Genomic DNA, 13,211 nt, shown 5'->3' with positions numbered 1-13,211 from the left:
GAACTGTGGTATCGTGTTGAAGCTGCATGGGCAGCTGTACCTGTACACACGATCCAAGCTCTGTTTGACTCATTGCCCAGGCGTATCAAAGCCGTTGTTACGGTCAGAGGTGATTGTTCTGCGTACTGATTTCTCAGGATCTATGCATCCAAATTGCGTGAAAATGCAGTCGCATGTCAGTTCTAGTATAATATATTTGTCCAATGAATACCCGTTTATCATCTGCATTTCTTCTTGGTGTAGCAATTTTAATGGCCAGTAGTGTACACTGAAGCGCCAAAAAAACTGGTATATGGTTCAAATGGCTCTAAGCACTATGGGACTTAACATCTCAGGTTATCAGTCCCCTAGACATGGAACTACTTAAACCTAACTAATCAAACTGTATTCGATTACCGTATTCGAACATTATGAAGTACCTCGAAGAAAACGGTTTATTGACATATAGTCAGCACCGATACAGAAAATATCGTTCTTGTGAAACACAACTAGCTCTTTATACTCATGAAGTAATAAGTACTATCGACAGCGGATGTCAAATTGATTCCATATTTTTAGATTTCCAGAAGGCTTTCGACACCGTTCCTCACAAGCGTCTTCTAACCAAACTGCGTGCCTACGGAGTATCGCCTCATTTGTGTGACAAAATTCGTGATTTCTGTCAAAAAGGTCATAGTTCGTAGTAATAGACGGAAAGTCATCGAGTAAATCAGAAGCAATATCCGGCGTTCCCCGAGGAAGTGTTGCCGGTCGCAGTGGCCGTGCGGTTCTAGGCGCTGCAGTCTGGAACCGAGCGACCACTACGGTCGCAGGTTCGAATCCTGCCTCGGGCATGGATGTGTGTGATGTCCTTAAGTTAGTTAGGTTTAAATAGTTCGAAATCTAGGGGACTGATAACCTCAGATGTTAAGTCGCATAGTGCTCAGAGCCATTTGAACCATTTTGAGGAAGTGTTATAGGCCCTCTATTGTTCCTGATCTATATTAACGACATAGGAGACAATCTGAGTAGCCGTCTTAGATTGTTTGAAGATGATGCTTCTTTAACGTCTTTTAAAGTCATCAGATGATCAAAATGACTTGCAAAATGATTTAGATAAGATATATGTGTAGCGCGAAAAGTGGCAATTGACCCTGAATAAGGTAACGTGTGAAGTTATTTATTTATATGAGTACTAAAAGGAATCAGCTAAATTTCGATTACGCGATAAGTCACACTAATCTGAGGGCTTTAAATTTAACTAAATACTTAGGGACTACAATTGCAAACAACCTAAATTGGAACGATCACATAGATTATACTGCAAACACTGCGATTCATTTGCAGAACACTTAAAAGGTGGAACAGGTCTACCGAAAAGACTGCTTACACTAAGCTTGTCCGCCCTATTCTGAAGTATTGCTGTGCGGTGTGGGATTCGCATCAGGTGGGACTAACGGATGACATCGAAAAAGTACAAAGAAGGGCAGCTCGTTTTGTATTATCGCGAAATAAGGGAGATAGTGTCATAGACATGATACGTGAATTGGAATGGCAATCACTATAACAAAGGCGTTTTTCGTTGCGACGGGATCTTCTCATGAAATTTCTCCTCCGATTGCGAAAACATTGTTGGCACCCACCTACATAGGGAGAAATGATCATCACGATAAAATAAGGGAAATCAGGGCGCGCACGGAAAAATTTAAGTGCTCGTTTTTCCCGCGTGCCGTTCGAGAGTGGAACGGTAGATGGACAGCATGAATGTGGTTCACTGAACCCTCTGCCAGGAACTTTATTGTGAATAGCAGAGTAATCAGGTAGATGTAGATGTAAAGACATCACACACATCCATGCCCGAGGCAGGATTCGAACTTGCGACCGTAGCAGCAGTGCGGTTCCGGAATGAAGCGTCTAGAAACGCTCGGTCACAGCGGCCGGCAAACAGGTATACGCATGCGTATTCAAATACAGAAACATGTAAACAGAGGGATTACAGCACTGCGGTCGGCAACGCCTGTATCAGACAACAAGTGTCTGGCGCAGTTGTTAGATCGGTTACTGCTGCCACAATGGCAGGTTATCGAGATTTATGTGAGTTTGGACGTGGTGTTATAGTCCGCGCATGAGCGATGGGACACAGCGTCTCCGAGATAGCGATGAAGTAGGGTTTTTCCCGTACGACTGTTTCACGAGTGTACAGTGAATATCAGGAATTCGGTAAAACATCAAATCTCCGACATTGCTGCGGCCGGAAAAACGCCCTGAAAGAACGGGAGGAACGACGAATGAAGAGAATTGCAACCTTTCCCCAAACTGCTGCAGATTTCAGTGCTGGGCCATCAACAAGTGTCAGCGTGTGAACCATTCAACGAAAAATCATCGATATGCGCTTTCGGAGTCGAAGGCCCTCTCGAGTACCCTTGATGACTGCACGAATCAAAGCTTTACGCCTCGCCTGAGACCGTCAACACCGACATTGGACTGCTGATGACTGGAAACGTGTTGCCTGGTCGGACGAGTCTCGTTTCAAACTATATCGAGCGAATGGACGTGTACGGGTATGGAGACAACCTCATGAATCCATCGACCCTGCATGGCAGTAGGGGACTGTTAAAACTGGTGGAGGCTCTGTAATGGTGTGGGGCGTGTGCAGTTCGAGTGATATCGGCCCCTGATACGTTTAGATGTACTACTCTGACAGGTGACACGTACGTAAGCATCCTGTCTGATCACCTGCATCTATCCATGTCCATTGTGCATTCCGACGGACTTGGGCAATTACAGCAGGACAGTGCGACACCTCAGACGCCCAGAATTGCTACAGAGTGGCTCGAGGAACACTCTTCTGAGTTCAGACACTTCCGCTGCCCACCAAACTCCCCAGACATGAACATTATTCAGCACGTCTGGGATGCCTCACAACGTGCTGTTGAGAAGAGATCCCCATCCCTTCGTACTCTTACGAAATTATGGGCAGCCCTGCAGAATTCGTGGTGTCAATTTCCTCTAGCAGTACTTCAGACATTAGTCGAGTCTATTCCACGTCATGTTGCGCTTCTGTGTGCTCGCTGGGGCCCTAATCGATATTAGGCAGGAGTACAAATTTCTTTGGCTCTTCAATGTATAAGATGATGATGATGATGGGTTCGTGAGGCGCTCAACTGCGCGGTTTTAGCGTCCGTACAAAGTCCTAACCTTTGCTCATTCCAATCTCGCCACTTGCATGAATGATGATGAAACGGTGACGACAGCACGAACACCTAGTCATCTCGAGGCACGTGAAAATCCCTGACCCCGCCGATAATCGAACCCGGAAGCCCGTGCTCTGGAAGCGAGAACGCGACCCCGAGACCACGAGCGGACTCAGTGTATAAGGCACCGTATGTTTAGTCTCTATAAGTGCAATTTCACGATGTCAAACTGGAGTAGGCCATCCACACTGATGGGCCAATACATCATTATCACTCGCTTAGCGACATGTTGGTCCATCTTTAGAGCCACCATACAGGAGGTATTCACCGTGCCTTTGATTAGACTACTCTTTTGGTAGGTTTTAGGAGGTATGTGGCACCATATATCTGCACTAACTGTTGGTTTGTGGTAGTAGAGCTGGCGCCCGAGAGTGCCGCAGTCGTGTTTTATTGGGTTCAGATCAGCAGAATTTGGTGATCAAAACATCAGCGGCAGTTTACTGACATGCTCATGAAGCAACACTAGCACGATTCTGTCCTTGTGACAGGGAGTGTTAGCCTGCTGGAAAGCGCCACCGCCGTCATGGAAGGCATCACACATGAAGGGATGCAGGTGGTCTGCGGTAATGTTCACAGCTTTCACCATGACTTCCATTACCACAGATATCATGGCAGACCAGGTGAATAGCTCCCGTATCACAATATTGCCACCATCGGCCTGCGCCAGTGGCGTGGTTTAATAAAGGCAGATGCCAGACAGAGATTCTTTGAAAGAATCCTTAGGAAATCTAATCCATCATCAAAGGAAGTAGCTAACCAAACCCTTCGTTGGATCAGTACTTGAATATTGTTCGTCAGCATGGGATGTGTACCAGATAGGATTAACAGCGGAAACAGAGAAGATCCGAAGAAAATCAGCACGTTTCGTTATAGGTTCAGTTAGTAAGCACGAAAGTGTCACAGAGATGAGCAACGAACTCCAGTGGCACCCGCGGCAGGAGGGGTGTTGTGCACCACGGTGGGGTTTATTGTTCACGTTCTGGGAGCGTAGGCGTTCCTAGAAGAGTCAACAAATATGTATTTTGCGAAAAGATATGAAGATGAAATGAGAGATACTCGTGCCCAGACGGAGCCTCACCAACAATAATTTTTTCCGGGAACTACTCGCGACTAGAACAAGAACAGGGGAAGTGACAGTTCTACACGAAGTTTCCTCCACCACACACCGCAAGGTGGATTTCGGAGTACAAGTGTAGTTGTTTCGACCAGCCGTTCGTCTCTATGACTCCGAATCTGGACACAAACATCAGTGTGGTGTGACAAGAGACCTAATTCAGCTGACCAGATGACACACACTCATCCACAGTCCAGTCTCTATGATCCGGTTCCCGCTGCAATTGTAATCGACGAAGTCTTTCAGTGAACACAGAATGGGTAGTAATCATTTGTTGCAGAGCTTCTTGTTCAGTGATGTGCCTGTACCTTGTTCCTGCACCAGTACTCTGTTGTCAGACTTGCTTTGCGGAGCTGGCAATCCTCTGTCCTCCATGTTCTATGATAAGGCGTGAACTTCACCCACCACGCCGCCTGCTCGTGGCTTGACTCTCCTTCAGCTACTTTCCATAGATGCTACAGTAGCACGCGGACAGTCGACAGGGTTCGCCGAGATGCTGCTTCTCAGGCTTCGAGCTTTAACAATCTGTCCTGTATAAGTCAGTTGTGTCCCCATCTGCGGCCCATTTTGTCGCTAGAAGGGTTACCCATTTACTTCTGGTCCATGTGATGAGCCCACTTCGCCACTGGGCGCACAGTCTCACAGAGGCCAGTGGTCTCAGTGTTTGGTCTCATTCTGTGTTTTGGGAACACTGTTCTGTTCATAATTGTCTTGTCGCTTTCGACGAGTTTGCGACAACTTGCAATCAGGAAGGGGCCACGTAACAGAAAACTGAAGTTGGGGCATGCTACAGCATCTGGAGGGGAGAACACTACAGCAGCCAGAGAAAGGGAAGGAGGGGGGCACACACTACAGCAGCCAGAGGGGTGTGGGCTTACACTGCAGCAGCCAGAGGGGGAACACACTACAGCAGCCAGAGGGGGGAACACACTACAGCGGCCAGAGGGGGGAACACACTACAGCAGTCGGACGAGGGCAGAGAAGTGTCCTACTTAGGCTATCTGGAGCCTTTGGTACCACCTCAGTGGATGCACTGTGTGTGGTGCTCGGAATATGCCCCACAGATATCACGATCAAATACAGATCTGCAAGGTACTGGTTAAAGGTGGGGAGACTAGATAAGGTACACACAATAACCGGTGTGCCCATAGAGACGATACGTCACCTTCTAAGTTGGCGTTTGGATACATGGCAAGGTGAGTGGGATGTAAGTGATAAGGGACGTAGACTACACGACTTTCCCTCTGACATACAGGAGTGGTTGAGAATGAGACATATCGATCCCAGCCGCGGTATGGTACATTTCTTAACCGGGCACGGACCTTATCCCACACACTTAAACCGCGTGAGTCTGAGGCAGACACCTACATGCACATGCGGGGAAGAAGGTTCCCCAGAACACACTGTCTTTTTCTGCGGGCAATACGCGATCAATAGACATACACTACACTTAGATTACACAGATACAGACATAGATATATACACAGCAATACGAGACGAAGAACAATGGGCACAATTAAACGCACTGACAAACAGTATTTCAAAAACAACACATGAAGAGTATATGCAGACACGACATCACAGACATGCCTATGTGCAGCGTAACAGAAATCTCCAGAGGATGGACAGCGATACCCACAGTGACAGCGAAAATAGTGACAATGAGGAGGAACAAGAGGAGGAAGCTGAGATGTGACAGTAAATAAGCAAATTGCTGGCAATCTAGCCAAGAAAACACCAAATGCTGTACATGGATGCGCACCTAATGTAGTTAATACATAGGATTAGTAACAAATAGGATAAGAAACATTATTTCTCTACTAATAACCATTGTGTGTGTGTGTGTGTGTGTGTGTGTGTGTGTGTGACTGGCAGTCAACGGCTCAATGAAACCATTCCAAGATATTCACCGTCAGTCACACTCGGTGATGGTACTAATAAATCTCTCATCTATCCTATCTTCTTTTTATATTCTTCTTAAAAACAACAAAATTTTATTTATATTTCAACCTCAAATTATTGTTATTTTGAATCATTATTTGTAAATGTTGTAGATAAAACGAAGGGAAAGAAAACTGTAAAAAGATGAAAAACGAAAATTGTAAGATGTACGACCTGTTTTAAACATCAGGTAACAGGTCTATAATTTGGCAATAAATAAATAAAGTAAAATACAGCAGCCAGAGGGGGGAACACACTACAGCAGCCAGAGGGGGGCGCACACTACAGCAGCCAGAGGGGGGCGCACACTACAGCAGCCAGAGGGGGGCGCACACTACAGCAGCCAGATGGGGGCGCACACTACAGCAGCCACAGGGGGGAACACACTACAGCAGGCAGATGGGGGCGCACACTACAGCAGCCACAGGGGGGAACACACCACAGCAGCCAGAGGGGGGCGCACACCACAGCAGCCAGAGGGGGGCGCACACCACAGCAGCCAGAGGGGGGCGCACACCACAGCAGCCAGAGGGGGGCGCACACCACAGCAGCCAGAGGGGGGCGCACACCACAGCAGCCAGAGGGGGGCGCACACCACAGCAGCCAGAGGGGGGCGCACACCACAGCAGGCAGAGGGGGGCGCACACCACAGCAGGCAGAGGGGGGCGCACACCACAGCAGCCAGAGGGGGGCGCACACCACAGCAGCCAGAGGGGGGCGCACACCACAGCAGCCAGAGGGGGGCGCACACCACAGCAGCCAGAGGGGGGCGCACACCACAGCAGCCAGAGGGGGGCGCACACCACAGCAGCCAGAGGGGGGCGCACACCACAGCAGCCAGAGGGGGGCGCACACCACAGCAGCCAGAGGGGGGCGCACACCACAGCAGCCAGAGGGGGGCGCACACCACAGCAGCCAGAGGGGGGCGCACACCACAGCAGCCAGAGGGGGGCGCACACCACAGCAGCCAGAGGGGGGCGCACACCACAGCAGCCAGAGGGGGGCGCACACTACAGCTGCCACAGGGGGGAACACACTACAGCAGCCACAGGGGGGAACACACTACAGCAGCCAGAGAGGGGCATACTATAGTAGCCAGAGGGGGGGGGGGAACACACTACAGCAGCCCGAGGGGGCTAGACATGCACCCATCAACATTTCAAAGGTTGTGGATTAACAGACTGCGTTGTTTATGAGCTGTTAAGCTGTAAAAGTACCAACAAAAGGCAGACCTATAACAGATGAGCGGCTGACAAAGCGCCTGTCCAGTTGTCTCGATCGCTGGAGCACCTGCGGCCTTTCACCAGACGCGGTCCAGCAGGCCGGGCCGGGCCGGGCCATGCCCTGCCATGGCGCGCCCTTCCCTTCCCTTCCCTGCCGCTGCCTGTCGCCGCCAGGGGAAAGCTCGCGGTCGCCGGCCGGACTCAATTAATAGCCAGAGCGGGCGAGTGCGGCTGCGTTCGGCGGCCCGGAAATTTATCGGGGCCGTCCGAGGGCAGCGCCGGGTGTGGGGGGGGCGCGTGGGCGGCCAGGGTCCGGCGGGCGGCGCGGCGTTTATCACCGGCCGGCCGCTACCTTATAATCCTGCCCCTGCACCGCCGCTGAATATTAATAGCGGCCAGCACAAAAACGCCATCCAGTGTTCCACTTAGCGGGCCGCGCGCACGAAATATTGCCGCCGGTTTCTCCGGGACGGGATGCGTCGACCTCTCGGCCAGCCCGTGTCGTTCCGGCCGGGTTAAGCACGGTGCCACCTGTCCGGTGTTCTTCAGCCACGGTGTACCGGCTGCTGCTCGTAATGGCGCGAGAGGATCCAGATCTCGTAAACTGACACTTTGCAGGGATTCTGGCGGTACTTATTTTAGATTACATCGTTAGAAACTGTCTTCAGCGATATAAATCACTACCAAGTGGCACGTGTAGACTGATGAAAGATAGACGTGGAAGGAGTAGCACAGACAGAACACGACACCGAATGAAGAGGCACAGTGTCTTACACTATGGGGTCGTATTCACGAGTTGTCAAGTTCAAACCTCCGTCAAGTATTTTCCCTTAGGTTTTCCATAATAAACAAAAAACACTCCGTCTTCAGGCCACAAGTGGCCTACCGGGACCACCCGACCGCCGTGTCATCCTCGGTGGAGGATGCGGATAGGAGGGGCGTGGGGTTCTTGACCGAAGCCGCTACTATTCGGTCGAGTAGCTCCTCAATTGGCATCACGAGGCTGAGTGCAGCCCGAAAAATGGCAACAGCGCATGCGGGCCCGGATGGTCACCCATCCAAGTGCCGGCCACGCCCGACAGCGCTTAACTTCGGTGATCTCACGGGAACCGGTGTAACCACTGCGGCAAGGCCGTTGCCTTTAGGTTTTCCATGGTTCACCTAAAACAGTTCGAGCCCATTACTCGCCTACGACCTAGATGTGTTCAGCTCAGGCTAATGCTTCGTCGTTTCTAATGACCAGGACAGCCATGGGTTCTTAAATTCCAATCGTCCTTTCTTCATCTAGAGTGCCGCCAAGGTACTTGTCATTAACCACAGAAAATAATAAATGCTCCGTGATGGCGTCTGGCAGAACACGAATAATCCTCTTATAATAGGGCAAAAAGTGAATCAAACACGCTACGGTCGCAGGTTCGAATCCTGTCTCGGGCATGGATGTGTGTGATGTCCTTAGGTTAGTTAGGTTTAAGTGGTTCTAAGTTCTAGGGGACTTATGACCACAGCAGTTGAGTCCCATAGTGCTCAGAGCCATTTTTTGAATCAACCACCACAGCAAAGATACGATGAATACACAAAAACATTTTTGAAAACTTATGATAAAACTTACAACGAGAAATAATTTTTTTCCTAATAACGTTCTGAAACTGAGACTTGCAAAAGATAATTTCTTATACTCAAAACAATAAAACCACAAGAGTTTAAAATACACGACAGGTGGGGCCATATGTCCCCGGAGCTGTGACACTTCGCTCCCTGGTTCCGCCCGATACATATCGGTACGACTTGGTGACCTTCGTGACTGTGACGTCATGTTCCAACTGCTGCCAGCCACAATATTCAAACAGTTGCATTGTAGTTGCTTGGTGAACGTGTGTCCAGTATATAGGCTTCCGCAAGGAGGGGGCAGGGGGGGGGGGGGGGGCTTGGCGAGAGGGTGTATGCCCACTCCTGTAATCTGGCAACGCATTTTTTATTCGTTACACAATTCTCTCCCTTTCTAACAATGGTTATCAGCGACTCTACTGAACTATACTTTAGCACTGCTAGTCCAACGGAAAAATACTGTGACTTTAGCGATCACTGTATATATTTATATACAGCGTGTTTCCGTAAGAGCGTGCAGAAATTTAACAGGACATAGAGAATACTCCACTGAACAATTTGAGGTAGGGAACCTGGTGTCCGAGAAGCCAGATTAAGGAGATATGAAAGTAAATTTCTCTACCACTTTGTCTACCATTACTGTTTTTCAGCTTATTTACTATTAACATGCATGCAAGTCTACACATACAGTGCTGTTTATTTACACGTACATTCCTTATTACCCGCAAGAAAACAAGGAGGACGAGCACGATTACCAGGAAGTCATGATGCAACTTTTGTTTACTTTACTTATCCATATGGCGGCTGTGTTGTACCGTATTTACATTGCCCCATGACAGAACGTGCTATGGATCAACGCCATACCCTTTCATTACTCGTCGCTTTTCAGAGACGTACGGTTCAATACGATGGAGTAGCACCGGTACAGTATTTCCTGGTCGCTGCATTGAAAGGGGAGGTCATATTGCATGGGCTGAGAGGTCACCTGTCCCGAACCCCCTTTATTATTTCCTAAGGGGATATCTAAAGCCACTTGTGTACGAGACCCCAGGGGGTACGGAGGTGGAATTAGTTGCCAGAATCGTAGCGGCCTGTGATCTGATTCGGAACTCACCAGGATTATTTGTCACGGTGCGTCAGAATCCTGTTCGCCGATGTCGTGCTTACATTGAGGTTGATGTCCGCCAGTTTCAGTACATTTCGTAAGATACAGCACAAATGGTACTTTCGTTCTGCGAATGATGGTATTTGCTGTTTTTTTTTTTTTTTTGTCATCAGTCTACTGACTGGTTTGATGCGGCTCGCCACGAATGCCTTTCCTGTGCTAACCTCTTCATCTCAGAGTAGCACTTGCAACCTACGTCCTCAATTATTTGCTTGACGTATTCCAATCTCTGTCTTCCTCTACAGTTTTTGCCCTCTACAGCTCCCTCTAGTACCATGGAAGTCATTCCCTCACGTCTTAGCAGATGTCCTATCATCCTGTCCCTTCTCCTTATCAGTGTTTTCCACATATTCCTTTCCTCTCCGATTCTGCGTAGAACCTCCTCATTCCTTACCTTATCAGTCCACCTAATTTTCAACATTCGTCTATAACACCACATCTCAAATGCTTCGATTCTCTTCTGTTCCGGTTTTCCCACAGTCCACGTTTCACTACCATACAATGCTGTACTCCAGACGTACATCCTCAGAAATTTCTTCCTCAAATTAAGGCCGGTACTTGATATTAGTAGACTTCTCTTGGCCAGAAATGCCGTTTTTGCCATAGCGAGTCTGCTTTTGATGTCCTCCTTGCTCCGTCCGTCATTGGTTATTTTACTGCCTAGGTAGCAGAATTCCTTAACTTCATTGACTTCGTGACCATCAATCCTGATGTTAAGTTTCTCGCTGTTCTCATTTCTACTACTTCTCATTACCTTCGTCTTTCTCAGATTTACTCTCAAACCATACTGTGTACTCATTAGACTGTTCATTCCGTTCAGCAGATCATTTAATTCTTCTTCACTTTCACTCAGGATAGCAATGTCATCAGCGAATCGTATCATTGATATCCTTTCACCTTGTATTTTAATTCCACTCCTGAACCTTTCTTTTATTTCCATCATTGCTTCCTCGATGTACAGATTGAAGAGTAGGGGCGAAAGGCTACAGCCTTGTCTTACACCCTTCTTAATACAAGCACTTCGTTCTTGATCGTCCACTCTTATTATTCCCTCTTGGTTGTTGTACATATTGTATATGACCCGTCTCTCCCTATAGCTTACCCCTACTTTTTTCAGAATCTCGAACAGCTTGCACCATTTTATATTGTCGAACGCTTTTTCCAGGTCGACAAATCCTATGAAAGTGTCTTGATTTTTCTTTAGCCTTGCTTCCATTATTAGACGTAACGTCAGAATTGCCTCTCCCGTCCCTTTACTTTTCCCAAAGCCAAACTGATCGTCACCTAGCGCATTCTCAATTTTCTTTTCCATTCTTCTGTATATTATTCTTGTAAGCAGCTTCGATGCATGAGCTGTTAAGCTGATTGTGCGATAATTCTCGCACGGGTGCTGTTAACTGATGCAAATTAAAAAGTGCGCATTAATGTGATTTTATTCTTATTATCTGCTTAAGCTGGCTTCTCCGACCCCACTTTTCATACCTCAAATTATTCGGTAGAGCATCCTCTATGTCCTGTTAAATTTTTGCACGCCCTTTTTTTTGTTTACAACCATGTGAGATGGGAAAATTCAAGAAAATAGAGCTAATACAGAGGCTACCTAAAATCGTTCTTCTCATGCGCCATTCGCGTGTGGAACTGGAAGGGGGATCAGCTAGTGATGCCAGAAGTATCCTCTGACACACACCGTCAGGTCGCTTGCGGAGTATTGATGTAGATGTTGACGAGAAATTATGCCAATCATAGACGTCCGCAGTGAGGTAGGGGCAAGAGGGTACACTTGACCTCTACACTCCCAACAGTGTGGAGTACAGAGTTCTTATTCATCATAGAATTTTCATATACTTCTGGCAGTAAATTCAGAGATTCCTCAGAACCTCTATTTTAACCAATTGCAGCATTAAGTGGCTGATCGCAGTGAGACAGTACTAACATAGTTACCATGTTCTCTTTAAAAGATCTGAGAACAGACACTCGACTATGGAGCACTGGCTTCATTCGTTTGCAAGTCGCTCTGCTTTCCATAACAATGAGCCGGCTGCTGATCCGCGGATCAAAGGAAGGCGAAACAAAGCCGCTCTTGCGTGCCGGGCCGACTTTCTTTACTGCCTTCTTCGAACTGTTGCTGGCATATTGCCTACAAGGCGTTTACACACTGTTGTGGAACCAAATTCCCCGTCACAGTTTTCTTAACTTAACAGTAGCTAAATGCGGCGTTTCCTGGAGCATTGTTTGGTTTCACAGAATGACACTTGCCGGAAGCGTGTACACTCCGCTATGCATTAAAATTTGTTCACTCTGCATCACCACTTTCGAAGAAGTTTAATCAAAGGCTCTTTATTACTGGTTCAAAATGGCTCTGAGCACTATGGGACTAAACATCTGAGGTCATCAATCTCCTAGAACTTAGAACTACTTAAACCTAACTAACCTAAGGACATCACACACATCCATGCGCGAGACAGGATTCGAACCTGCGACCGTAGCGTATTATTGGTTATTTCTGTTCATAGCCAACAGACTTCTCACTTCTAAGTATTTCCTGCCTCACACGTCTCACATCCTGAATCAATAAACATCATTGGAATATGAATAAAAATATCTTTTCTAAATGGTTTCCTTCTCTATTTCTTAGATCAGTGGTCACTTCATTGGATACATATCAGATATAGTCGTAAAACGAAATAATTTTAGATCGTCAACATTCAAAATTTATGACATTCATGATCATTTCTGTAATACAAAAAACATTTACTTTGAAGGTAATCATGAGTCATGTTTACGTTTTAAGTATCAACATAATCCATCTATAACGAGTAAAAATACTGACTGGATAACCAATTCTCTGGAATATAACAAATTTTTTGTGTCAGCAACAAAATTTAGTTTTTGCGGTATGACACACCTCAAAACTGATCAAGTAATTTACT

General features: G+C 47.4%; 1 protein-coding gene and 1 pseudogene across 1 annotated transcript in view; both read right to left on the bottom strand.

The window, feature by feature from the left end:
* The window catches only part of LOC124789236 (sterile alpha motif domain-containing protein 1), a 426,634-nt gene that overhangs the window by 353,715 nt on the left and 59,708 nt on the right, over positions 1 to 13,211 (bottom strand). The window lies entirely within an intron of this gene.
* Positions 8,534 to 8,651, bottom strand: LOC124790807 (annotated as a pseudogene).

Source organism: Schistocerca piceifrons, chromosome 3, assembly GCF_021461385.2.
Source record: "Schistocerca piceifrons isolate TAMUIC-IGC-003096 chromosome 3, iqSchPice1.1, whole genome shotgun sequence".
Taxonomy (NCBI): domain Eukaryota; kingdom Metazoa; phylum Arthropoda; class Insecta; order Orthoptera; family Acrididae; genus Schistocerca; species Schistocerca piceifrons.
This window is presented reverse-complemented; position numbering and strand designations above follow the sequence as displayed.